Below are 26,045 nucleotides of genomic sequence, written 5' to 3' on the forward strand. Positions count from 1 at the left end.
AATTCAGACAAAATCATTTCAGATTTACATGTACATCATGCAATAAAAATATGCAAGAGAGCTGGGGATACAGCTCATTTGGTAGAGTGCTTGCTTTGCATGCACGAGGCTCTGGGGTCAATCCCCAGCAGCACCAAAAAACATATATATGTGTGTGTGTGTGTGTGTGTGTGTGTGTGTATACATATATATAATGCAAGAGCTCTGGTACAGTACTGTAGAACAGGTTTATAGAGAATTACCGTTATGATGATTTCCTTCTGGCTATTCTACAAGTGTATGTTAAATTCAAAATATATAAAAATACATAAAGAGCAAAGGACACTGTACTCAGCGCAATCATTAACTATCAAATGATAAACATAAAATTCTATATATATCTTTTCTGGAGAGAGAACAGTTAAGATCTTTAGACTATGGAAATATTAAGAACTATTAAAGGGTTTAAGTAAGTAAACATGATAAATTGTTTTGTTGTATCAAAAAACTTATCAGTAAAACTGGAAATGATCACATGATTCCCATGAAGGGCAATGCTTTGTAAACAAAGGTTAAGTTTCCCCCCAATGGTGATAATTGAAACCAGGGCATTGTGCATGCAAGGTAAGCTATACCACTGAGCTACACATGCAGCCATAGGAAAATGGATTTAACCATACCACAAACATGATTCTTGGGGAAAACAAGTTGTGAAAAACTAAAAGAAATAACCCACAATTACATAACCAAGATTGTAATGAATAAATTGGAATAAATATATAATTTGAAAAGAGGTGCTCTGTTCCTTAATTTGTTATCTACAATTTCAACAGTTACTAAGATACATTTAGTTCAAAAGGGTGAATAAGCACATGAAAGCTTAATTTTATGAAATTACATCTAGCCTATTGTATAAATATAGCCAAAGCCTTGCCAGATTCTATTTTAGTAAGATTTGTTTAACAAAAAGAATGATTTTCTTCCCAGGTTGGCATCTTTTCTTAGCTGAAATGTATACATGGAGTTGCAACTGAAAGAACTTAGGACTCTTAAGGGAAAAGTAAACTGAGAACTCTGACCAGGAGGAACTTCACTAAACTAATCACAATAATAATTAAAACACTTAATTTACTAATTGTGTGTGTATGTGTTCTGGGAATGGAACTGAAGGTCTCACACATGCTGTATCTCTAGCTCCTGGCTTAATATTTAATAAAAGAAAAATGACACCTTATATATATTAAGCTTCCTCTAAAGTAAACTAGCTCCTAAATATTCTCTTCAAAGGAAAATTCAAATTCTAGAAAGATTTTTGAATGGCTATAAGGAACTGTCCTAGGATCTCTGAGAGATCACAATCTTCTTTTGAGGACAGTAATATTCCCACACATATCATTATAAAGTGCCATTCAATGATGTATTTACTCTCTATGTACTCATACTTGATGTACTGTCTATGTACTCACCTATATACTATAAAAAAATTTTAAGAATTGAAACTCTACATACATTTAAAATGCTCTTTGTAGTCATTATTTGGTGCAACCACTCTGCAAAGCAGTTTGGCAATTCCTCAGAAAACTTGGAATAAAACCACCATTTGACCAAGTTATCCAACTCCCCAGTATAAACCTAAAGGGCTTTAAATGAATGCAACTGGAGACTATAATGTTAAGTGAAATAAGCCAATCCCCCAAAAACAAAGGCTGAATTTTCTGATATGCAGATGCTAATACACAACAAGGGGGGAGATTTAGAGAATAGATGAAGTTCTTTGGATTAGACAAAAGGGAACAAAAGGAAGGGAGGGAGATTGGGAATAGGAAAGACACAAGAATGAATTAGACATTACTTTCCTATGTTCATATATGCATACATAACCAGTGTAACTCTACATTATGTACAAGCACAAGAATGGGAAGATATACTTCAAGTATGTATAATATGTCAAAATAGATTTTACTGTCATGTATAACTAACAAGAACTTAACAATCCTATTTGTAGTCATTAAAATTGCATTATGCAATATCAAGTCATAGAACTTTATCCAACAAATCTGAACATCTATTTTGGGGCTGTATTTATATTGGTCCTTGAAAACATGAATCAAAGAATACATATGTGAACATCTTATTTATACTTTTGGTCTGGAGGACATTTCTCTCCTTGCAATTTTCAATATTTCGTTTTTCATGGCTTCTATTCACCTTATTTCTCAATAGATTATTAGTTTTCCTGGAAATTGGGTTCCCTTTTATTGTCCCATAAAAGACAATTAAAAAGTACAGTGCTCTACATTTAGACTCAGTATTGGGTAAATATTTATCTAGCTCCACTAGGCAGAGTGCTAGGTGCTAAGGGAATATAAAATGAAAAGATCACAGTCCTTGCCTAAAGAAGCAACTGTACTTTTAAGTTAAATGGCACAATAACTGGTAAAATGGCAGTAGATACCATGCCCACAGGGTGTACTCAAGAATGAGCTGCTCAGAAGGAATGGAGAATTAAAGAAGGTTTCTCAGTAGTAGTAATGAAATGATGCATGAAATATGCACAGGAATTTCAGGTAAGATTTAAAGGCATGAAAAAAACTATTATATAAACAAGCAGCTGAAATCACAGTAGGTAATATACCCACCCCCATTCAATAGACTGTAGACACTTTGACACTATATTTTCATTGCTGTTTTTAATAGCTGCATATTAGACTATCAAACTAATTCCTCTATTGAGGCAACATTTAGGTTGTTTGATATTACAGATATTCAACAATGAAAAAGAATTTTAGAGTGTACTGTTACTTGGAAATAGCAGAATATAGTATTTGCATGTGTGTAAGAAAAAGGGAACAAGAGAAACATATTGAAATAGTATCTGCAGGAAACTAGTTGGAAGAATTATGATTTTTATTTTCTTATTTAGAGTTTTCTACATTTTCCAAATTCCTAGCACAATAGATCAATTTCTTTTATTGTTAGGATTTTTTTTTTAAAGTTCACTGTTATAAAATGGTCCCACTAACTTTTGTGATTATTGGTATGGATTATTGTTCCATGCATGTGTTGTTCTTTTTTGTGTAATGTCACTTTGTAATTTCCTCAGCTATTTTCTTCTAACCTTTTTATGCCTATGAAAAGATCACAGTCCTTGCCTAAAGAAGCAAGTACACTTTTAAGTTAAATGGCACAATAACAGCTTAATTATACTATACATATGTTACAATATTTCATTTAACAAATCATAGTGTTTAAATTTTTGAATATATGTATTAAAGGTTGAACACAAATTCTCTTAAGGGAGTTACACATACATGTATACACTGAGAGATACATATTTTGTCTTTTACGTTCTTGTTTCATCAATTGAATGTATGTTCTTCAGTGTGTAAATGTCCTGACTTCCTCCTCCTAATGGTTCTTTTAAAAAGATGTTTAAAGGCAAAACTACAAATTCTAAAATTAACAAGTTAGCTAGACAGGAGCTAATGTCCACAATGACAGTCTTCAGAAATTTCCCTGGGTGAATGAACTCAATCTGACCTGGAGTACCAAGTCACATGCTTACCAGGCACACTCTGACAGTTTTTCTGCGCCATCTGTGATGATCTTATACTGCTTGGAGAGGCAGAAGCTGATCACCAGCCACTAAACCTCAGCAAAGACCATCACCTCCCTGATGCCATTTCATTTGCAGAAGAGGCTGAAATCCTTTTCCTTCCTTAATTACTCCTCAATTTTTAAAATCTACTTTAACCACCAAGAAAGATCAACCTAGAATCTGGATTCTAGTGGGGCAGTAATTTTTCAAAAAAAATATTTGTCCTGCCCTTCTTAGTAGATGGCTGCTTAAGTGAGAAAATTGTGTCCAAATCCCCAAATTCCTATAGTCAAAAATGGCCATGGTTATTGTTATACTAAGCTATCATTTTGTCACACTTTTTAAAGTCTCTAATGTTTATTTAATTACTATATTTGAACTTTTACTTAAAGTAGCTTATAGAGTTACTTTTAAAAAGAGGGTGGAGATATAGGTGGGTGGTAGAATGCTTCCCTAGTAGGGGTGAGGCCCTAATTTAGATTCTCAGCACTGCAAAAGTAAATAAACTGTAAACAAAATGGAAAATGGACTTTTAAAATTTTTTAATGTTCATCATGTATCAATTTATTCTCAACAATCTTATAATCATATTTGGGAAACTAGGAAAGATAATGAGAAATAATCAACTGTTGTAATGTCTTATTGGAAATTTTTAAAATAATTTCTTTCCCATAAAAACTAATAATTAAGCTTCACTTTAATACTTAGCAAATATACTTAAATATATTTGAAAACTGCTCTTTTACATCTCAAGAAAATTTTAGATGTCTGTTAACTAAGACTAGTGTCATTTAAACAATGGCTAAATGTTATAAGAGTTCTCTAGTATTCTAAGCTTAACTGAATCTACCACAAATGTTTATAATTTCTTATAGATCAAAATCCAGATGTGACCAATTTGGGGAGATCACAGTATACACAGTAAATCTCTCCCCTTGAAATCTCTCCAAAATAACAAGTAGAGAGATTTTGAAGGACTTTTGAAACCATCTGCATTATACGTTACACATTTTTAGAAAAATAATTATTCTATTAACATTCACAGACATTTCAGGAGGGTGTGATGTTGACACAAAACTAAATATACCATCACTCTAAAAGTACAGTCAAGTCCAAGTCTCTATCTCCCATCTTTCCTCTGATATTCAGCCAACCGTCTGGACTCCTGTAAACCACCCCAAAAATCAAGACTAAAAACATTAACTCATTATTTCCCTTCCATAAGTACTTCCTCTTGCTGCTAAAGCCAGTCTTCCCTACCTGAGCAATAACAAACAAGAAAGTTACTCAAATTAAAAAATCCCAGGGCTGGGGATGTGGCTCAAGCGGTAGCGCGCTCGCCTGGCATGCATGCGGCCCGGGTTCGATCCTCAGCACCACATACAAAGATGTTGTGCCCGCCGAAAACTAAAAAATAAATATTAAAAAAATTCTCTCTCTCTCTCTCTCTGTCTCTCACTCTCTCTTTAAAAAAAAATCCCAGAGGCATTTTCTTTTTTTATTTATTAAAATATTATTTTATTTTTCCAGAGCAATTTTCAACTGTTTCAATTCCTCAACTTCCAAAAGCAACCATTCAGTTTCAATCTCTGGAATATCTCTGAAATCCATGTTTTCTCTATTCTCACTGCTTCTGTTGAGCTCAGGTTTTCACCAGTTCTTGCCTAGGTAAGTAATTATCTTAAAACACAATGTGGTCAACACTACAGACCATATTACATCTTGCCTTATTCGAGGGCTCTGCACTTTAGTATGAATCTTCCCAAGAAAGATCTAGACTGCCATCTTTACTACTACTAAGTAGTATCTAAGAGCCCTAAGATGAAAGAAGAAATCAGCAATGCATCAGCTAGACAGCAAATGCTAGCTGAAAACTATATAAAATTACATAATGAATAAATTTATACTTGAAATTTTTATGTTGTTCTAAAGTCTAAACAAATAATATCTAATCTTTACAGTAACTATTATTATTCCCTTTTAAGAGAAAAGCAATAGAACCATTAAGGAGCTATTCAAGGTCACCTATTATAGGATGTAACCCAGGGTGTCTGACTTCATAGTATGTTCTACATTGCTCCCTATGTTTCACTCCTTCTTCCCATACTAGGATAGTATTTAATCTTCCTCAAATTTCAACGAGTATCTATATAAATTCTCAATCAGTTGCTTCTCATTATTTTCCATCCGCTTAATTATGAACAGGGAGAGAACCAACTTAAAAATTTTATACAAGGGCTGAGGTTGTGGCTCAGTGGTAGAGCACTTGCCCAGCATATGTGAGGCACCGAGTTCGATTCACAGTACCACAAAAAATGAATAAAGTCCACTGGCAAATTTTTTAAAAAGAGAATCAAGAAATCAAGTGTGATGGTGGGATTAAAAAAATGTAGGATGAGATAAAAATATCAAATAAAAATTTATTCACTATGTAATTCTGTGTTGTTTTCGGGTCACAACTACAACATTCATTCTAAACTCAATAATTAGAAGAGATGGCTAACATTTCATATGTGTCATTACATCCTGTGGAAGTACAAATATATTTGATTAGCTTTACAAGCTACCTTCAGCTGCCACAAAGCCTGTCCTTTCATAAATTACACACTGATATGCCTAATTTCCTTTTTTGAGCTTTTGCTTTTATATATAAATTGCTGAAGCTTTGTGGTCAGCCAAAAGTTTATTTTATACAATAGCACCATTTTTATATAGCAGTGTTTATAGTTATTTGGAGATATGTATATTTTATGAAAATGAAAAAACTACTGATTCTAGTAGCAATTAAGATAAAGATGAAAACTGATAAAAGTGTTTAGAGAACCTACATAAAATACTGTATCTATGCATCTGTGTATGTAGACACACAAACATATAAGTGTAAGAATGCATGAGCAAGCACACTGTACAGAAAACTCAACATTTAGAGAAGTGATGAAAAATGGGGTTTGAAAAGTATGGGCAAAATTAACATGTAAGTGATTTTAATAATTCATGTAAGATATTTCAACATTATGAGCTGAAAATCCATGCAAAAGAAATCCAATGTCTACCTCAGTTCTTGACAAAAATTATAATTGATCAGAACCAAGGAAATTAACATTATGATATCCTATTCAATTGCCATTGCAATCTTGCAAAATCACCACATCAAGCTTTTTCTTCTCAACACTAAAGCCACCACAAGCAAACAGAAAATTTGAATTTGAAAAAAGAAAATACTTTAAAACACATAACTCTTTAAATCACACTATGAAGATGCTATGAATAAAATCTAGACACTGGCAAAATTTGAAGATATGATCAAGTTATTTCAACTCAAAATTGCATGAACATAAGAAAGTAAGATGTAAGGATACTCAATTATGTGAATGTATAAATACATCACAGTGAACTTCACCTTTATGTACATATACAAAACACCAATTAAAAATAAGTAAGTGATTGGAAGGAACAGGAGTACAAAAGAGAGAGATTAGGAGAGGGAATAAAAGGTGGGGTGTAAGGAACTCAAAAGAATTAAATCTTTGCATGTATAATAATATAAAAATAAACCCAATTATTATGTATAAATACAACAAACTAATTAAAGCATAATTGCTTCTCTGTCTTTTGGCTAAGATCAGGTATAAAAGCATTAAAAAGAGATACTCGAGACACATTAATTTTAATGTAAAGACTTCATTTGGATTCTGATTTTGAAAAAAAAAATTAAAATATGTAATTGTCTTTATTAACTTGCCAAGTAGTGGTATAAAAAGATTTTTATAATTAAATAGGTAATTAGGAAAATTTTTAACATAAAGATTGTCCTGGATTCAGTAAGTTCAGTCAACCTTGGGTCATTCAACTTAACTTTTACTTTTAGCAACCACTGCCACTAATTTCCATTAATAGTGTACTGTAAACTTTGGTTCAAACTAGAATTAGGCTTTTCCATCTTGAGACTAAAATTCTGTGATGATGTGACTAGTGAGGGTTTTTATTTGTCCATTCCTATATCATCTTCCTTTTACCATGACATTCACATGATCAAATAAATGACTACCCAGAAAGAAAATTGTCCAGATTATTCAGATATAACCATGTAGCAGAATGTATGAATAGATAAATAAAATGTAACATAAAAATTCCAAAAACATTCAACCAGAAATGACTTGACACATAGGCTTTCAAGAGCTGGCATCTGTTAGCTGTTATTTGCAAACATGGTGGGACTTAAGCAAGGGAAAAAACAGCAAAGTTTATCCAAATTCTCTTTCTTTTCTTCACAAGATAATTTTGGGATTGATGTGATATTTGTTTCTTCTGTATTTCTTAATGAAATATATTTTTGGGATTTCTAAACATAAAATATACTTGGTTTGAAATCAAGTGGTTGGAACACTGTTTGACTTTTATCTCAAGCATGCTATAGATTGAATACTGAGGAAGGTTTTGATTAACTTATCTTTGTCATTCTGTAAATGGGAACAGCACTTAATGTTTTACCTGCTTTATTTTCTGGACCTATGCTCCAGGTGGATTTATTTTTTAAAGGGTTTAATTAATTTACTTTGGTACTGGGGATTTAACCCAGAGGCTGATTATGTATGAAAATATATTCTTTCATCAGGGATTTTAAATTAATTGATAGTAGATCTATGGTGAAAAAAAAAAAAAACAAGTATCACCACTAATTTATTTCATTTTTGAGTACCCTTGGGTACAAAAAGTGTTACATTTGTGTACACAATGAAGAGATTAGTCATGCACATTTCATACTGTGTGATTAAATCAAGTAAATGCACAACTACTAAATCCATACTTCAGTTATATGCTGGCATCAAAATCATCTGATTCTGAACTTCCCATACAGAGTAACAAACAGCCTGGAACAGTGGAAAAACACCCAGGTTCTGGCATTAGCCTTAGGTTCAAATGTTTTCTCTGCTACTAAACAGATCAGTAATCTGTTATTAGGGATTAATGCTTGCAGGGATGTTATGAGGATTAAATGAACTAATTTATGTGAAGTGCTTGGAATATACCTGGCACATACCATGTGTGTGATCTTAATTCCCTGCCTAGAAAAAAAAAAAAAGAATGTATCACATGTCTATTAAAAAATTTAAGTAAAAAAAATAAAAAAAATTTTAAGTAACATGCCCTTCTGCCAAATCCAATGAAGTATATGACTATTTAAAAAAACCCAAATGCAATCCCATAACTTTTCATATTTGTTTAACTTTGAACTCTGAGACTGAAGACAAAGATTCAAGCTGACTTATTTCATTTATCACAGGGATACAATGAGGACAGCAGAAACCACCAGACATAATGAACGTAAGTAGTTTTCCCCCCCATGGCATGAAGCAGTGAAGAGAAAGAAGAAATAGAGTGAACCAAAAACATTATATTGATATCCAATATTCTATGTATTAGTGCTTGGTGGAATAAACACATACACACAGATACTTCCTCCCAGTGGTAAGTGATCTACCACTAAGCTACATTTCTAGCTCCAATTTATATTTAAAAAAGTATTAGTCACACAACCACTTGTGTAAAATACATTTTAATACTCCTTGAAGAGGAGGGAGCAAAAATGGTAATAGAGAGAGAAAAATAAAATGGTAGGAGAGAGTAAAAATGTAAACTTTCATTTGCCAACTAAAATTTAATGATAGTATGTAATGATTTTATTAGGTGTTTTTTATAACTAAATGGAAAGCTTTTATTGAAAATTAGCCTTGGTAAAATGAACACTGTATTTATACAAATTCTATTAATTGTCTCACTTATCTGTCCATCTTACATGTTGAGAATGCTCCTATTTAACAATGTTAATACTACTAATAAATTTGTCCAAGACCGTAAAGCTACTAAGTAGCAAAGCGAGGTCTCCAAAGTTAAGTTCCTCTGATATTGGTACTCACAAGCATCATGTTGCATGATTAACTATACAAATGCCCACTAAAATGAGCTTTCCATAAGCATTCAAATGTCTTCTATCTTTATTTCACAATATAGCATACTTACTGTAATCAATTTACACGTAAAGTGCTTTGGGGAAAAGACCCACAAATTAAACATATCCTTCTGAGTTTGAATTTCCAATGTGAACTTAATATTTGTTTGTAATTCTCTTGATTTTGAAATATTCACATCTCAGATACAAATGTGTTGATTTATTTCTTAGCTCAAAATTCGGCAGATTAGATTATGCTAAGTGAAGTTAGCCAATCCCTAAAAAAACAAAACAAAACGCCGAATGTCTTCTCTGATATAAGGGGGGTGACTCAAAATGGGATAGGGAGGAAGAGCATGAGAAGAAGACTACCACTAAATAGGGAAGAGAGGTGGGAGGGAAAAAGAGGGAGAAGGGGAGTTGCACGGAAGATGGAAGAAGAACCTCATGGTTATACAGAACACATATATGATGTTGTGATGAGAAAAAGAAAAAAAAAGTGTGTCCCATTAGATTGGATAGAGAGAAATTATGGGAGGGGAGGGGAGGAGTAGGGGGGGATAGGAAGGGCAACAGAATAGAATAGACATTATGATTGCTGCATGTATATAGGTGACTCTAAAAAAAAAAAGATAAGAGGAGGAAAAGAAAGTCTTAGAGCAGAAGAGGCCTATATTTAAAAGGTGAAGTGAACCACTGTTACAGAATTGGTTGCAGGACCCCAGACAGATAACAAAATTTGCACATGCTCAAGTCCCTTATATAAAATGGTTCAGTATCTGCATATAACATACACATATTCTCATGTATACTTTAAATCATTTGTATTTATTTATATTCTTTTTTGCTTGATATGATGTAAATGCTAGGTAAATAGTGGTTATATTGTATTATTTAGGGAATGACAAATAAAAGTCTGTATATATTCAATAAAGTTGCATTTTTTCCAAAAAAAAAAAATTCTGCAGATTAAAGATTTGGGCACTGTATTACTGGGTAATTGGCTTAGAGACTCTAAGGATACAATCAAGGTGGTGATTAGGTTAAATTCCTGTCTAGGAGCTCAGGAAAAATTTCCAATTCTAAGCTCATTCTTGTTATAGGCAGAACTCATCTCCTTATGCTTCTAGGACTGAGCTTCCCATTAACTTACTGGTTGTCAAACAGGGGATGCCTACATTACTTGCTATGTTTCCATCATTCTTCAAGCCAGTTATCAACTTGCCAAATCTTTCTCATGCTTTAGATCTCTACCTTTCTTTCCCGAGTCAGAAAAATGATTTCATCAGGCCCATCTAGATAACCTTCCTTTTTTATGACATGATCTGTTCATATACTCCTATGATCTGAGCATAGGAGTAAAATCTACCTTATCCATAGTATCAGGGCTTACATGGGATGTGTACACTAGTGGGTAGGAAATCTCAAGAGTCAGCTTAGCTTTTTGTCTATCACAGTAATGAAAGGGGGTTATCAGACCTACAGTCGTTTCAAGGTTTCTAAATTGTGTAGTCTAACTTTATAGTATACAAATTGAAGGGAAATATTTTGTCACATTGGTAAGATAAAAATGAAATATCAAATATGCATCAAAGTTGTAGGGGGAAAAGGGCATTTTCATCAGTTTGTCAATTTAAGATTTTTTTAATAAACATAATACTTTTATTTTTACATGGTGCTAAAGATTAAACCTAGAGCCTTAAGCTTGTGAAGCAAGTACTCAACCACAGAGCCACAATCAAAGCCCCTTTTACCAATTTGAAAAAAAAATTTGAGCATAATTTGGGTAATGGGAACTTATTGAACAAGAAGCCTGAGAGATACATATACAGCAAAATTCTATGAACAGCAGCGATTTGGCAAATTTATATCAAGAACATAAAATATTCTTATTCTTGATTCAGTAATTATAATTTCAGCGATTTGTAATAGAAGCTTCAAATATGGGAAACAACTATCAAATCTAAAAAGTGAGTAGTTACATTATTTCATCAAATGTATATATAAATATGTATATCCATTAAAGTACATATTGGAAGAATTAAAAAAAACAAATGTGTTGGTTTACATACATGAATTTTTACATAAAGATAAAAATAATTCATTCATCACTATTAATAATTTTTAAAGAAAAAAAGTCATGCCTTGAATACTTTAAGTGACTTAACCTAGTGAATCTGGAGGAAAATTTCCAGCTCAATAATGGTAAACACAAATGATATTTTTGAGAATATTTAAGCTGAAAATACTGTGTATAGTTACAAATATTTTATTTAAAATAAATGTCTAATGTGATGAGTTATCACTATTTTCAAAGCTAATATGTATTAGCTGCTAATGCTCAGTGAAGTTTTTATGCATTCATGTATTAACCCATTGAACTTTTATCACACCTCCACAAGGTAATACTGTGATTCCTATTTTATAGATGTGGAACCTGTGCACACACAGGTTAACTACTCTGCTCAAGATCAAAGAATCAGGGGTGAGGGAAAGAGAGAGAAGGGAAATTGCATGGTAAAGGAAGGAGACCCTCATTGTTATACAAAAGTACATATAAGAGGAAGTGAGGGGAAAGGGGAAAAAAAACAAGAGAAAGAAATGAATTACAGTAGATGGGGTAGAGAGAGAAGATGGGAGGGGAGGGGAGGGGGGATAGTAGAGGATAGGAAAGGCAGCAGAATACAACATACACTAGTATGGCAGTATGTAAAAAAGTGGATGTGTAACCGATGTGAATCTGCAATATGTATACAGGGTAAAAATGGGAGTTCATAATCCGCTTGAATCAAATGTATGAAATATGTCAAGAGCTTTGTAATGTTTTGAACAACTAATAATAAAAAAAAATTTAAAAAAATCAAAGAATCAGGGATCAAAAATAGACAGTCCAGGAGTGCTAAAATATAAGCTCCTACAATTAACATAGCTATTTTAAAAAAGCAGAGTGGGAAAAGATTATTGCCTGAATTTTTTCAAAATCCCTACAACAAAAAGTTTGTGCATGTGTTTAAGGCACTCAATCAATATTTACATATTTTTTCAATACTAGGAATGCTAAGAATTATTTTTACAATGGGAACAGTGTTTGTTTATAAGAAAGGGCTAGTGCTTAAAAAAAAAGTCCCAATCTATACTTCAAGTGATATTACTGCTTTATTTATTTAAAAACAGTATTTATGGATTTTTTTTTTTGTTAAAAAATAAGACAGTTCCTGTTAGAAAACCATAAAAATAGAGAGAGGAAGCTCTGCGCTACAGTCTTACCAGCCTTGAACTTAATTTCAAACACTCAGCTTCTGGGAATAAATGTCTTATACAACGCCAATGTGTCACTGGGCCTAAACCTGCTCACCTAACAGTAACTTTACACAATGAGCAATATGTACTAATGATGTCAATGACCTAATGTAACTTATGGATATAAATAAAGCTGGCATCTCAGATGAGCAGCCCCTTTTACTCTGCCCATGCACCTTGCTTGTCTCCATGTCTTTTTGTTTTTCATTACAATTGTGTGTTAAGAATCTAGTCTTTCCTTGAAAATATTTTCCACAAAATTCTGATCCTCTGTATTAAGGTAAACCAAGTGCTTATTGCTGTCATTCTAGAATTTTTCATCAAAAACCTGAATTTGTCGACACAATTTTTTTTTGCTTTTGTTTCTATCATGTTTCCCTGTTTCTGTTTCAACAAATTTAAAATAAATCCTTATCCTTAAAGTTATGATATGTGTTGTGCATTTTTTTTTCTTTTGGTCCCCCTCTCCTCTTTCATTGGAGAGGGAAGGAAAGATAAAAAAAAATCTTTTTGATCTGAAAACATATATCTTTCTTCAGTTAAAAGGCACTTTTCACAAATTAAATTTTTTTCATATCATTTGCTCTTTTTTGGAATGTGAATAAGATGTTCTGGGTGGGTTTTTTTTTTTAATAATGTTTTTCTTGCATTTCCAATGTTTTTGTTTTCTGTATGTCTCATATACCCTTCTTCCACATCTCTAATTAGATCTTCAGCAATGTCTTAGTCTAATCCTCAGTACTGTATAGAATATTTACTTTAGTTATATATACTTGAATTTCAAGGTCTCTTTGGCCTCTTGTTATTCTCTTTTACAGCAGTCTTCTCTTAATATGGTGGTGGATCCTCAAGAACACTGAGAACTTACCTTTCTTTTCCTGCAATATTTACCATCTACAGACTCAATTTTTGGCTTTAATTCAGTCATTTTCCTCAAACTTATTTCTTTTCAAGTGGATAAAGAGAAAAATCCATTTGATTAAGTAGTTGGTTTATGGAAGAGTCTCCTGTGAGTTAGGAGGTTTGTGGTTAGTAGTCTCTAATTCTAGTCTTCCAGCTGAGAATGCTCTCTAAGTATAAGACTCTTCTACTAAGAAAACACAGAAATTAATAGAAAAAAACTGAGAATCTCAGTTTAAGAGAATATCTAGGGCCTCACGTTTTACAACTGCAGCAGGATCCTTTTAGTTGATATTTCCTTTGTTCTGCAATAGTTCACTAACAAAAACTACTATATTTATAATTAAAAATTATATAAACATAATTGTTATGTTACCCAGGCAAAGAAAGTAACATTTACAAAATGCACCTGTATTTAAGAAACAAACCTTAATAGCTTTCACATCCCCAAACTAAGTCGCGTTGCTTAAAAAAGGGGAAATTAGATAATTTCAAACTGTCTCTTCTAAATTTACATCTGTAAACTTCAATTCTAAATTCTCCAGAATGTTAAGTGTTTTATTGGCAAAAAGTAATTATACTTCTATTTGAAAATAAGTTCACCATGTGAGCATTTATTTTCATTTTAGTTTTATAGTAATAGATATTGGTAAAAGAATTATAGCTGAGAGTATAGCTGTGAGATGGAGAGGGAAGAGAATATCATCAATAGCTGAAAATACTAAGTCTGAAAGTAAAATCTACAAATGAAATAAAAATCAAGTATCATTGCACTCTATTTACACTCCCCATTAGTTATCACACAACACTCTTCTACTAAAATTGTTGCTAACACAGAAATTGATTCTACAAACAATACAGTTTTCCTCCTTTGAAAATAGGACAGGTACCACAACAGAAATTTTGATGTCACTAAAGGAAACTGACAAAATCACCCAGTCTCAGATATTCCATCATGAATATATAACATTACATGAAGGTCCTTTAAATCATGACGAGATAAAAAACATTTTTCCGTAGACAGGATGATGTAGCTCAAGATGAACTCATTTAAATGTACACACATTTAATCAATGTTTTAAAGCAAAAGGGTTTTTAGGGTTCTGCCCAAAAATATCCCTTGAATAGAGTTTTTGTCTTAAATATTCAGCAATATCACACTATAATTATTATGTGACAGACTCACTTTAAGTTACTGACAGAAATTCAGCTTTTTAAAGAAAACCATAAAGAACACTAAAAAAAATTAATCTTGATATTTGTGATAAATAACTACTTGGAATTTCTACTATATTACATTTAATAATATTACTATATTACATTTCAAAATTTAAACACTTACAACGTGTTAATGTGCAAACCATCCAGAGCACACGGCAGTTGCAACTATAATTTTCCATCTTTCTGATATATATGTGCATGCTATGCAAGTCAAAGATGCAGAATATAATTTTTATAGACACTGCTAAAGAGTGAATTTTTACAATGTATATTAATTTAGGTATTCATAATTTCTACTTTTACCTCTACTTAAAAACTGACATATTTTTCTGTAATAAATCATGCCACCTGAAATTAAAAATTCTTAGATTTTGGGACTAGTTTAATATAATTAATTCACATAAAACACATGATAAAATCTGTATTGATTTAAAACTACCAATTTAATAAAAAAACTATAGATTTTAAAATATTGGTAGAAGGAAACTGATGATAATTACATAGAAAACATTTTAAAAATTAAAATTTAGAACTCTGTGTGTAAAGCATACATGCTACAAAAAAGAGGAGAAAACAGGGCATGCAAAAACACTATAACAAAACTTCTTTTAATTAGTAATTAAAGAATACATGATTGCCTATTATGATGTATGCTCAGTCTTCTGAACATAAGATTCCTAAATAGCTATTTTGAAGTATTGATAATAAAGGGATATATATATATATATATATATATATATAAAAGATAAGCACCAAATATGGTGTTTGGTATTATTCAACAATTTCAGAAATAGGCTTTATCAAGAAAATCATTAACAATCTTGGTAAAATAGATTCTTGAGTTATAAATGGACACTGATTTTCCATAGAAGTTCAAACCTATATTACAATCTAACAAATACACTGAAAGTTATTAAAATATGCCATTTGGAAAGAAACAAAAAAATGCTATTTACATTTTAACTTTCATATAAAGTAGTGAAATCTTTAGTATACCAATATACAAACTACTCCATAAAATGCTCTATTGAGTCTAGAGTCTAATGATCAAACATGCTGACATACATAACACTTTAAGTGACCTCTTCCTAGAATATCTATAATTCTAATCACAGGTTTGCTTGAAGCTGGGTACAGTGAAGCACACCTGTAATCCCAGTGGCTTGAGAGGCTGAGGCAGGAGGATCACGAGTTCAAAGCCAGCCTGAGCAAAATCGAGGTGCTGAGCAACTCAATGATACCCTGTCTCTAAATAAAATACAAAATAGGGCTCGAGATATATGGCTCAATAGCTGAGTGCCGTGTGTTCAATCCTTGGTACCGCTTGCTTGTTCAATCCTTGCTCTACCGCTCAAAAAAGGTTTGCTTTAAAACTTCCTAAGGTGATCTTCTTCCTACTCATAGACAGTTAATATCACATAAGACATTCAGTTAAAAATTCTGGTATAATGTAACTTAAATATTTGGATTGTTTCTGGACTTCTTAATATATTAAATGTTACAATTTCCATAAGCATGTACTGATATTTGTATTTTCATAGTTCCTGAAATATGAAACTGAGGAAGTAAGTTTCAAAAATTATGACAATGTATTTGTGGTGTAATAATACGATTTACTATGTTAACATGGACAAAATGAGGATTCAAAAATACTGCTTGTTTTATATATTTTATGACACACAAATGCACTTAGTAAACACCATATGGTAATTATATATCACTGTTTTTTACAAGTCTCCTGTCTCAAAAAACAGCTTGGTTATTTATTATGATGAAATATTTTCTTCCATATAATGTGAGGAAAGTTTATAGCAGCTGCTTAAGAAACAAGGCCAGACTGTTGACAAAGATCAGAAAAAGATGAATAGCTCTTATGACAATGATTGGCATTTAAAGTTTGTACAGTGGGCACTGTTTTAAAGTACTAAAACCAGTATCTGGCAAAGTTGCTAACAAAACCTCTACTTTGGCAATTAGTAAGTATCAGAAATTATAGGGGACATTATATGATAGAGAGTTACCCACTTTTCCATTATCATAATTATGGTTTATGAGTAAGATCTGGCTCTCTAACTATGAATTCTCAGTATGATAGCAAGAAGCAATCATTGGTAGCAAACATTGTTATTAGATAGAATTTGCTATAAGAAGGTAATGTGAAATAAGACTACGGGAGAAGACTAAAGGGAAAAAGATTACAGAAGTATGCAAATTTAAAAGAACCACACATTTATACACAAATAGGCTATATTAATCAGAGCATGTATTCCTGTAACATTTTCATGTCTGATACGCATGACACAAAACTGCTGCTCCAAGTGTGGTTCATGAAGTGAGGCCATCTGTAATTTATTTACTACTGATCTCTTACAAAAAGAAGGCTTGTGCCAGAAGTGGAAATTAAGTATGTCATTAAGCACACTGTTAATTTTAGTTGACTATTAATTTTAGCTGATATTTTTCCACAGCACTTTTTTCCTTTTTGATGAAGAAAGTACTATGTTGATTTACATTTTGGTCATCTTGAAGACTAGTAACAGATTATAGAATGGCTACTCTGAATAGAACTGACTAAAATAAAGCACAATGCCTAATGGAACAAAACATATGTGGAGTGCTACTTAGATAACACTCTTCCATTTACTCCAAAATTTTTAAGTTCTAAAATTCAGTCTTGATTATTCTCTAACTTTGCAGCACTTAAAGTGTATCTGTCACATGAATGACATGACATAGCAGATAGATAACAATGCTTTAAGTCTTTCCACATATAAACATCTATGGGCGGTTAAAGTAATTTTTTTCCTTTTCCTTTTTAGTTGTAGACAGACACAGTATCTTTATTTATTTATTTTTATGTGGTGCTGAGAATTGAATCCAGTGCCTCATACACGCAAGGCAAGTGCTCTACCACTGAGCTACAACTCCAGGCCTTAAAGTAATTCTTGATTAAATACTAGTAATTCTGAATTTAGAGTGAATGAAGTTTGATAATAGTTAAGTCTAATAAGGACCTCATGTAAATTAAACTTTGGGTATTTTCATCAGTCTTTTTTTAGCAACTCCAAAATCTTTGTATGATACTTACTGATAATTTTTGCATCATTTCTTGAGGGACTTTGATTAAGCAATAATTCAGGCACATTCACCAGGTGGAAAGTAAATATTCTGAAAGATCAATACATAGCTGATGAACACAGGTAATCATTAAGATCAGTGAAAATTAAAAAGGTTCTAAAATATGTGTTCTGCTCTAATTAAACACATATGTTCCAATAAAATACCTTTCTTATGGGAAAATTTTGTTGCAGCACATCCTTCTATAGAAATGTTTTTTAACAAAAGCTGTTTTTCACAATGCCACTTTTCAGAGGAGACCAATTAAGAGTTCATAGCTATAATAAACAGAATATGCCGCATAAAAAACGTTCTTCATTTCAATCTTATTTTCTTACTTTCTAATGGAATAAAATGCAATTTCAGATAATATAATCCTGATTCCACATAGCACAAAAAATGTTTAGAGAATTTTCATCTTATGGCTAGCAGATGGAATTAGAAAATATTGGAAGCAAATGAAAATGAGATTCTACAAAGGCAGTCTGGGAAGCTGGGTGAAAGTCAAAGAGAATTATGTCCCAGAAACCAAGGTAAAAGAATTTTAGTAAGAATATGATCAACATTAAATTCTACATAGTCTGAAAGACAAGGACTAAAATACAGCTAACAACCTGTGCGCTCTCAGTAAAAATAGACTCCATGGAAAGTAGTCTATTACTTTAAGAAACTTAGTTATGAATGGAAGAAGTTAGAAAAGTAAACAGAGATGCAAACCAAGAGTAGATCATATTGACAAAGTTTGTATATTAATATGCACACAAATATTGTCACAATTATGGCAAGCTTAACATCTACCTTTTCCCCTCCACCAAAATCATCACTTCCTCTGCAAGTAGTCCCCAACACATGCCTCATTAGCAGTATGCTTACAAATTTTTATGCAAAAATATTATATGTACATATACAAATACATGTAGGTTTTCAAAATATTCTTCAGGGCCATTGGTATTGGTCAGCAGTAAAGCATCTGCCTACTAAATGTGAGGCTCTGGTTCCATTCCTAGCACCACAAAAATAAAACCAAACAAAAAACCCTAAAATTAAGGAACACTGCTCACTTAATAAAAATGACCTCTGACTATTTATATTGATCTTTCTCACTCAATATCTTATGATAATCTCTCCAAGAAAACTGTAACACAAAGTATATTACTGACATTCTTTTTTATGATTGAGGGTAATCCATGTTGTGGCTGTATCTTGATTTAATAAAACAATCCCCTAGTGATCACTGTACACTTACTTTTACACCAACAACATCAACATAATAACCACAAGGTATTCCCAGAAGTATGGGGCTATATCAAAAAGTATAGGTATTTTTTAAAATGCTTTCTTTATTAAAGTTTGAGCTTTCAAAAATGTAGGCAAAATATTATTGCCTTAGCTCCAATAATCATTCATCTTTGGCCAATTCACATCTTCATTCACCCCATTCTTATATCATTTTGAAGTAGAACTCATTCATCCTACCATTTCATTATGAATGCTATATATATCTCTAAAATGATAAAAGCTCTTGTACTTTTGTTTGCAGTTGCCAGACTTGACACTGAGAATTCACATATCCTTTTAATCTCCCTCAATTAGGTACTACATTTATAAGTTGATTTATTCTTCTGTTATTTCCCTCTAAAAAAGTATCTATATATTTATATGCTATTTAAGTCTTTATCTGCAACTTTTAAAAATCTGACAAGTAAATGGTCAGGTACAGAATTCTTAAGTCATATTTATTTTCTCTCAGTAGTCTTCTTCCACTTTCGCAAATTAGAAGTCAAACACTGATCTGAATTTTTCTTTGTAGGTAAGAGCTACATTCAGAGCTAAGGAATTTGACTAATACATAATCTAGAGATTTTTCACTAATTCACTTGGGGAATGCAATGAGTTTCACAATCAAGAGACTAAGGCATTTTCAGCTCAGAAAAAAATTTATTTTGTCGATTATATTATCGTTGCCTAGGTTCCTTGTTTATTTTTCTTCTACATTCCTATAAATTTTATGTTAGGTCTATTAAAATGTTTTAATTTATTTTTTTTAGTTGTAGATGGACATGATGCATTTATTTTTATGTGATGCTGAAAATCAAACCCAGTACCTCACATGCTAGGCAAGTAGTGCTCTACCACTGAGCCACAACCCCAGCCCCTTTTTACTTTCATGATTCTTTCTCTTAGTATATCTTTGATGTATTATGCAAAACAAGTTTAATTTTTTTAATTTGATAATTTAAGTCTCAAGAGTGAACATTCCAATCTTCCTCTACTAAGCTGTTTATAAAATTGTTTTGTTCAAGTCTTTTTGTGCTGTATCTGAATTTTTTAAATATTTTTTTCGTTGTTGATAGACCTTTATTTTATTTATTTACATGCAGTGCTGAGAATCAATCCCAGTGCCTCACATATGCAAGGCAAGCGCGGTATCACTGAAATCACACAGCCTCAGCCCCTGAATTTTCTTAATGTCCATTTCTGTTGCTGAAGTTGTTTCCTCTAGTTGTTTTATTTAGCTTGGTTAACACTGTTTGCTTATTCACATTGATTAGTATCTTTTATTTCTTGGAGGGTTGTTATTTTCTGCTGTTGGCTATCTGCAACTTAATGTTGAAGTAGTTTAAGTGGAAAGTGTCTGGCAAGTGGTGAAAGACAAAGTGACCTCTACCTACCCCTTTGGTTCCCAGCCAGCAGCTGAAGCACCAGGAAGTCTCTGTTCTCTAATTCCAGGTCCTCTCCCAATCCTAATGATAGACTCAGCCTCCAAACAGGTTCAGGTGTTCCTTAGATTTATAGGGGATGAAAGCCCTGGCATAATCTCCAAGAGCCAGTGTCTTATCCCAATATTTACTGAGAAATATTTATGTACCCTACACTTAATAGAGTCCAAGTTTTTTTACTGAAGGGTAATGAGGTAAAAAATAGAGACCAAGAGCAAAGTGGCAACCTTCATAATTTTGCCTAGTTTTAGCTCTATTCATTAACATTACTTTCAAGTAATGACTGATATCAACTCTTTACCAAGATTATACTTTTCCCTTTATTCATCCCACATCCCAACTCCTTTCAACAATTTGTCTCACTTTTGGATATTGTCTAATACTTTTGTGGATCATTTCCTAAGTGAAACCAAAGAATTATCACTATTGCTGGTCCTTTCTCAAATGACTTTCTCTTTTTTTTTGATACCAAGGATTCAACACAGGTGTGCTTAACCACTGAACCACATTCCCAACCCTTTTTTAAATGCATTATGAGGTTTTTCCTTTAACATATCACCTCAAGAATTTCTCAGTATTAAAAAAAATGAGTTTATCAATACTGCAAAACATATATGTGCCATTTAATGACTTTTTTTGTAAAATGTTTTATAGCTGTAGATGGACAGCATGCCTTTATTTTATTTGTATATTTTTATGTGGCGCTAAGGATTGAACCCAGTGCCTCCCATGTGCAAGGGAAGCACTCTGACACTGAGCTACAGCCCCAGCCCTAATGACTTTCTCTTTTTTTGATACCAGAGATTCAACGCAGGTGTGCTTAACCACTGAACCACATTCCCAACCCTTTTTTATATTTTATTAGAGACAGGGTCTCACTGAGTTGCTTAAGGCCTTGCTAAACTGCTGAGGCTATGTTTGAACTCCTGATCCTCCTGCCTCAGCCTCCTGAGTCAATGGGATTACAGGCAAGTGCCACTATGCCTGGTCATCTAATGGTTTTAGAAAAATCTTCTACAGAAGAATAAATAATCTATTAATTTTTTAGTTGTACTCATTATTGGAAAAGTATAATGTGCCTTTCAAGTCATTTTTATTCCTACATGTTCTTTTTTGTTTTTGTTTTAAATACAATTTATCTGTTGATTGAAACGCACATTTGGGTTTCCCACAATCTAAATTTTGCTGATTTGCAATTCAATATGCTCTCTCACCTTCACATTCCCTATAAACTGGCAATTGGATTCTGAGAGCTGAAAACACTGAGAATTGCACCCTTTGACAAGGCCACAGAGGGAGTTTAACATGTTCTTTCATCCATGGCACATGTTTTCTTATTTGCTTTCTCACTTTTTATTTAATGTTAGCAACTGCTGATAATTAAAGCTTAGATATATTAACTGGGGGTTGTAAGATGTTCATATTTTAATTTTTTTCCACTTATTTTAACTGAATTAATTTTATAAAAATACTTTTCCTTACCCTCAATGAAGTTATCCAGTGACAGAAGTTCACAGAGGAAAAATTATTTTTCTCTTTATTTCTTAATTTTAGAGTTAAATAAATACTTCATTGTCTTCTGATGACAGATTGTTTTTAAGTTATCATAATAAGCTCATGGACTTAACCATATTTGATGGGTTCCAAACCTTTGTAATTAATACCCTTTTCAGAGCTTAAATTCCATCTTTGACCAGTGGGAAAGTGCTCCGAGTTGTCTCCTATTTTTGTTTTGTATTGTTGGGAATCAAACCCAGGACCTCATGCATGCCAGGCAAACATTTTACCACTCAGCTACAACCCGAGGGCCCCAAGTTATCTCTTAAGGCCTTCTGACAAGACTTCATATTAATCTTTGATTCCTTCCTTGAAATCTGGAATGAAAAGATGCTTTACTCTCATCTTACATATTTCCTACTCTTGGTTTGGAATCATCCTTTTCTAAATAAGTCTTCATTTTCTTTTAGTAGAAAATGTTTTTAAGATCATAATCTGAGAATTAGAAATGATTATTGCTACTGTCTTAATGTTCTTAAGTCTTTTTAATTGACAGAGCAAGGAAATTTTTGTGTATGTATATATTTCAAATTTTATTTGGAAACAGTTACAAACTTACAAAAAGAAAAATTAAAAATATTAAACATTATATATCCATTATCTATCTGGACTTCTAGATTATTAATCTTTTACTCTCTTGCTTTATGATTTTTTTTCTTTTGTTATCTACACATGCACATGTAAATATATTTTTCTGAAGCTTATGATAGTAATTGCATGCATCACAGCACTATACTCATGTGTACTAAGGAAATAAGTATTTGCTAAGACATAAAAATGTCCTTGTAGGTCACCACAATACAGCTGTCCATCTTATAACACTAATCTCCTGTCCATATTCCTTGTTAAACTACCTGATAATATTCTTCATAATCATTTTCCCCATCTAGTATAGGATCTAGTTTATAGCAAGTATTGCCCTTTATTATCATCTCATAGTATGAAACATTTTATTGTCTTTACTGAATAATGAGAATAATCTTTCTCATTATCACTGCCATTTCTAATCTTTCATATCATGACTCTGTCTCTGTTTAAAAAAAAAACAAGCATTCATCATGATTATATATAAGCAGCTGTGAACTAAAAAGTGGTATTATATACCCTCTCAGGATATTATATCTGGAAGTACATTATGAACATCTTTCCCTTCTGGGATGATGTTAATTTTGATCACACAATCTAGGTGCTGCTATATTTCTCTACTACACCCTGATTGGTTTGTTTTCTTCTTCCCTCTCTTTTGTTGAGAAAAGGCTAATATGCTCACAATTCCTCCTATATTTTTCAAGGCATGAGTGATTCTTTGCTAACCATTTTTATCATGATGGGTATAAAATGATCAACTGTAGGAGAGGGAACTGACTCGGAAAGGAGGATGAGGGAATTTTCTGGAGTGTGAAGGCATCTTGTTACCTTGAAGGGGTTAGACTACAATTCAATGCATTTCTGAAAATCCACAGAATATTACAGTCAAGAGTTGCAAGTTTCACAATGTAAATATTACTAAAAATTATAAACAAACATTGAACTAAAATGAAATGTATCTAAAGTACTTAGGGATGTATGCAACTTATAATGAAATGCATAAAAATGAGATGAATTGGTGATTATGTAATAATGTAATAAAGGAAGCAGCAAAAGTTAACAATTATAAAATTAGTTGATGGATGTAAGTATTTACTGTACCATTATTAGAATTTTGCTATGTGTTTAAATATTTTCATGATACTGAGTTTTTTAAAAAATGGTTTATAAAGACTATAAAGAGTGTTTGCTAAATGAGTAATTATAACTTGAGATAATTTTCTCATGTTAGCATAATATCTAGATTTTGAAAGTGCAACATACATAAGATTCTGGATGTGAATAAAGTTATTGTGTTCATCTACGACTAAAAAATTTTTTTAAAGGTCACTTCATAAGACAGTAGAGCAGTAACAAAAACAGTACTTCCAAATAATGTATGTGTGTGATTTCAAATGAGTACATTTAAATTAATAAATATTTTAATTAGAGGTCTATTTTCTCCATATCACTAAGCAGTTTACTTATTTAAGAAGGCCATAGCACTTTCTTTTAATTAAATGTAGTTTACCTTTTATTTTGAAATATACACAATAAAGAAGACAGTTTATAATGTTATTAAAATAATTAAAAACAATTTAAAACAGCTATACAAGTTACATATGCTTTAAAATTATTTCTCTGCTCATTTTGGGGCACTTAGTTCATTTAAAATTTTTAGTATAAGAACTACTATAATAATGGCTTTATACACATACTGCCAGCATTTCCAGCTACATCTTTCTGAATTTTTCATACATATAAAAAATGATTTTCTAGAAAGTCAATAAGAATGTATGAGTCCTCTCAATAAGAATCACCGCAAGTTCACCAATGGCAGAAAACTATCTTTTAAAAGCCTTTAGCAATTTTATACGGCAGTTTTTATTAAGTACTTCTGTATGCTAGGTACTATGTTATAGTGGAGCCTGTTTTGAATATTTCTATTGGTAGGCTTCCTGTCTTATAGTTAAGGATCAGCATTTCACTGGCTTAGAAAAAGCAGAAAGCAGTTCTTTATGACTTTTTCTGTACCTGCCTAATCTTTCTCCTGTCCCCTCTCTCTCCTTTTGTCTGTCTCCCCCTGTAGCCGCTTCTCTTGGTATCCCTGTTCTCTGAATTTCTGTGTATATGTCCTTTTAATTGTTTTGGTAAGATCTACATATATTATTGTGCTAAAGTCTAAAAGCATCTTTCACACTTTGGGGCTCTATCCATCATTCTTCAGTTATGTTTATAAATTTTCACTCATTTTCCAATGATTAGATCTGCTGTTTATTGATTTAGTTGATCTTGTCAGATAAGCTACTATTTAATAAACTTCATTCCACTATTCTACTTAGAAACATTAGAAAATAAGTTTTTTAAAGAAAGAAATTATACTTAGAAACAATACCTAGAAAATTTATTTTTCACCATTGGACTCTGCTCATTATTAATATTTTACCTTTCTTTCTTCTCTCTGATTTCCTAAAGTCATTTATTTTCTTAAAAAGTTTAATGATAGCTACGAACTTTTACCAAATATAGCACTATTTTGGCTCATCCTGTACGTATTAATAGTTATGTACACACTGTCTACAATTTTGAGATATTCATAATATGCTGGAAACAATGCTGCAGATTCGAAGTAGGACTACATTTCTGTCAATTTTACCATAGATTTCTAAGTTTACATTTTACATATTTACATAATTCTCAGCTTTGAATGATATGTCCTTTATTACCACAAAATTATCATCTTGCTACCATGGACTAGTTTCTGACTTATCCAATTCTTATCCAATGTTAATGCGATAATTCTTGCATTTTCAAAAGCATTTGTAACTGATATTTATTCAACTACCATAGAATAAGTCATTATACAACCTTTCATATTTGAAATACAATTTTACTAAACCTTTAGTGTTGTCTCTTCCCAAAGGTTTTAACTTGACACTTAGACTCAATTGTTTTTATTTTTCTTACGTGATCTCACATTTATAGTCAATTTGATATCTATAGCTATTATTTAAATATCTCTTTTGTGGTAAGTGCTCACTGCTGAATCTTTTATTTCTGAAATTCCTTATTCTATTTATCATAATTTGGCACCATCTCCTAATCAGTTGGAGTATATTTGCAACTAAGTTTTGTT

The 26,045-nt window shown here is 32.0% G+C and overlaps 1 protein-coding gene across 4 annotated transcripts in view; it reads right to left on the bottom strand.

The window, feature by feature from the left end:
• The window catches only part of ANKRD12 (ankyrin repeat domain 12), a 122,630-nt gene that overhangs the window by 20,663 nt on the left and 75,922 nt on the right, over positions 1-26,045 (bottom strand). The window lies entirely within an intron of this gene.

This window comes from Spermophilus citellus, assembly GCF_964194105.1.
Source record: "Spermophilus citellus genome assembly, chromosome: 12".
Taxonomy (NCBI): domain Eukaryota; kingdom Metazoa; phylum Chordata; class Mammalia; order Rodentia; family Sciuridae; genus Spermophilus; species Spermophilus citellus.